We start from the raw sequence: 4,047 nt of genomic DNA, 5'->3' as shown, positions 1-4,047 counted from the left end.
TGCTGAGGTTCAAGTCTCGAGCGCCGTAGCTCGATGGGATTTGGATTTTCTGAGGTGCAGCATGTCCATTAATTCCGGGTTGGACATGGCTTTATACATCAGGCACAGATCACCTCTGAACAGGCGGTATGCCACTGAGTAGAGCTGGAGTTTCTTTAACCGGGCAGCATATGGCATCTGTTTGAGCCCTTTGATCCTCTTGGTGAGGTACTTTTGGGGTCTTTCCAGTTGCTGCAGGTGTCTGGTAAGGTACATCCCAAAAGGGGCATTGTACTCAATTATGGGCCTGATGAGGGATGAGTAAAGAGGCATGATGACCTCCCTGATCTAGATGTGAATCCCTTCATGATTAGGTGAGCTATATAAAATGTTTTTCTAACCACTTTGGCCACGTGGTTGTCAAATGAGAGATTGCTATCAACTTGGGTCCCCAGGTCCCTAATTACTTCTGTACTTAATGGATTACCACCTATGTGGTAATTTGTGGCACTTTGTTTTTGCCAAAGGGGATGACTATACACTTTTTGGCATTTAGCTTGAGGCCATGGCTCTGGCACCAGTTGTCTGTTTCTATGAGGCCCTTTTGGAGGATGCTTGTGTCAGCTGGAGAGTCGATTATGGCACCCAGTTTGCAGTCATCTGAACTTGGTCAGCCACAGTCCTTCCGTGTTGGCCTGTACCTCCGAGAAATATATACCGAACAAGAGAGGTCCCAGGACTGAGCCTTGTGGGACACCACTTGTAACTGGTTTGGAGTCTGACATGGCTCCAGCAATTCTAACCATGTGGGTTCTGTCCTTGAGCCAGTTTGCAATCCATCTAGTGACATAGGGGTTTATATTTAAGCTGGTGAGCTTATCTATAATGCCAGTGGGGTATTGTATCGAAGGCTTTGCGAGGTCCAGGTAGGCTGTGTGGACCACCTTCCCAATGACCTTGGTGACTGTTTCAAAGAAATCAACTAGGTTTAAGAGGCAGGATCTGCCCTTAACAAAGCCGAACTGGGTAGGATCCAGTGTTTGTAGGTCCCCAATATCTTTATTTATGAGGTCCATAATGATCCTTTCCATAGCTTTGCAGACCAAGCTAGTCAGGCTTATGGGGCGATAGTTTCCAGGATCCGTTGAGGCACCACCTTTATGGAGAGGGACCACTGTTGCTGCACGCCACTCTTTGGGCACATATCCTGTAGTAAGGCTGAGATTGAACAGTAGTTTTATGTTTGGGTTTAGCTCTTCTTGGAGTTCATGTAGGACACAGCCGGGACACCATCTGGTCCCATTGATGCTGTGTTTTTGCTTTGGAGAGGCGGCTCTTACCTGAGCATCTGAGATGTCAGGGGCAGCACTCTGCTGGGATAGATATTTGCCCTTTTGGTGGGGAGGAGAAGTTTGTGCTGAACCTGTCAGCAGGATGTTGGCAATGTCTGTGGGTTCGGTGTATTTTTTGTCATTTTGGACTAATTCTGAGCATATCTGGGAATTACCACCCAGGTTCCTAACATAACTAAAGAAAGCCTTGTGATTATCCTTAGTGTCCTGTACAATTTTTCTCTCAAAGCTGGCCTTAGACAATTTTATGTGTGCCCGTAGTTTTTTGCTAATACTGATCAGTGATGCCTTCCCTTTTTGGGATTTTGCTCTATCATTTAGTAGCTTCCTCCTTCTATTGAATAGTTTGTTTATGGCTGGGGTCCACCAGACAGGACGTCTGCCTTTGGAGGATTGGGTCTTGGTTTTATTTAGGATCGCATGATCCATGCATTCCTGAAGGTGTTCATATAATGCGTTTATAAAGGATTCTGCGGTCTGGGCCGTATTTTCCACAGGCCCGGTGGCTTTGAAGGATTCCACCTCAGTTTTCAGGAGTGTGAAATTTGCTTTAGAGAAGTTTCTCACTGTGGTTTTCTGGGCAGGGGGTGGGGTCGGGATGTGAATATCCAGTGAGATTAGTTTATGGTCTGATCTTACCAGTGAGGGATACACTTCTGGTCTGGAGCATAGAGTCCCCATGTGGGTGATGATCAGGTCCAGTATGTTTTCCCCTCTTGTGGGAGTGGTAACAAGTTGTTCCATAGCATTTGAGTTTATAAATTCTAGGAACCTTTGGGCTAGGGTGTTGGAGCTAGAGTAATGCTCCCAGTCTATGTTTGGGTAGTTGAAGTCGCCCAATATAATGGTGTTTGGAGAGACCTTCATATTTTCCAGTTTTCTCAGGAAGGCCGAGTGGGGTTCCTGGGTTTGGTAGGGTGGTCTGTAGCAGGCTATAAACTGGAAGGCAGTTTTACCCACTGTTAGTTGCACATGGATAGTCTCTGATGCTTCGTGCTTTGCCACCAACCTGGAGGTGTGGGTATCTTTGATGAATATCAATACTCCCCCACCTTTTGTGGTTCGGTCCAAGTTTTGGGGCCGAAAAGCATGGTATGAGGTATAATCTGGTAGTGCTGGTGTGCTCTCGGGAGCCCTGAACCAGGTTTCTGTTACTGCACAGATATCGATGTTCTCCATGCTAAGGAGAGTTTTGAGTGCGTGCATCTTGAGGTTTAGACTTCTGGCATTGAGTAGCATTACTCTTAGTTTCTTATCCCTTGTGATACCTATGGAGGTGGGTTTGTCTTTTGAGCCTTGCCTAAAAAAGGCACTATGGGGGTAGCAAGAGCCTTTGCCAATATCCAAAAGCCCAGGGGTGACAGGTGCAAGCCGTCCCTAGTGAAGCATTGTGGCTTGTCGAGCATATCATCCCAAGCTGACAGGCATTGGATCCCCTTTGAATGACACCAGTACTTAAGCCAATTGTTGAAATTGATCATCTTGTCTTCATATTGTGGCATCATTCTTGGTGATGGTAAGATGCTACTCAAGGTCAGGGTCATACCGGCCTGGGCTACATGCTCAGAGAGCTCCTTTATGTCTCTTTTCATGTAGTCCAGGGAGGTACGTCTCAGGTCATTCACACCAGCATGGACAATGACTGAGTCATATTTGTACTTGCCTTGGAGTGACCTGAGTGCTTGTGTTATGTGGCGGATCCTAGCGCCCGACAGGCTGCTCACCGTGACCCTCTCCTTGTTCAGCCTGGTGAGCGGGACGTCAGTGTGCCTGACGATAGAGTCACCTATTACAAGTGTATCAGGCTTTCGCACCTCCATCGTTAGGATGTACTATGAGAATACTACCTGTTTCTGAGCTAGGAACTACTACTGCTGGAGAGTTTTGAAATATACTCACATCAGTATTTCTTACTTAAACTGCAGCATAGTAGTAGGTAGGCATAACCACATTTCCTGTACCTTAAGATTAGGATATTTGCTTGTTTGTATAGTATCCACATTCTTAATAACCTATTTTATGAAGTATATTCCAATTAGCTACACAGTGACTATCATATGTGAAGTTTCATTATTAACATGTGGTGATAATGGAGAATACTGGCATCCGTATTCAGAGCTACAAGGTACACATGGCCCAGTGTTCTCCATTATGGAAAGTTAAAGAAATTATGGACAACTTGTTTCTCTTAAATACAATGCAACCCCAACCCCACCACCACCTCAGACACTCAAGCATATGCGATAAAAATACTAGTTTTACATGGATTTCATCAAATACAATACATTGTATAACACTACTCCTGCCAAGCCAAATCAGTTACTGTTTAATAGCAGATGTTTTGACCTATTAGCTGAAGAATCAGAAGTAGGGCTAAAACATAATGGGAGACAAAGGCCAAAAATCAGGGACAGACTTTCAATATCACTTTTATGTACACAGAAAGTTGCTAGAATAACATGTTTTGCATTAGCATACTTTTTTTTCTGCAGGATATGTAGTCTGAAACTCAAACATCTGTCAATATACAGTGACAACAATCTTCAATAATTTGCCAGTAAACCAAAAATTTATAAGGAGCGAATCAAAATGTATGAGGTAAAGTTAACTACATTCTGTGAAATCAGGGATAGTTCAGAACAGTGTTTCAAACATCAGCAGGGATAAAACACTTTTATCCATAGATAGCCTTTGCACTCATCAAATGCAACCACTT

Source organism: Protopterus annectens, chromosome 5.part0 (genome assembly GCF_019279795.1).
Source record: "Protopterus annectens isolate FY-2018-M chromosome 5.part0, PAN1.0, whole genome shotgun sequence".
NCBI classification, from domain to species: domain Eukaryota; kingdom Metazoa; phylum Chordata; order Ceratodontiformes; family Protopteridae; genus Protopterus; species Protopterus annectens.
This window is presented reverse-complemented; position numbering follows the sequence as displayed.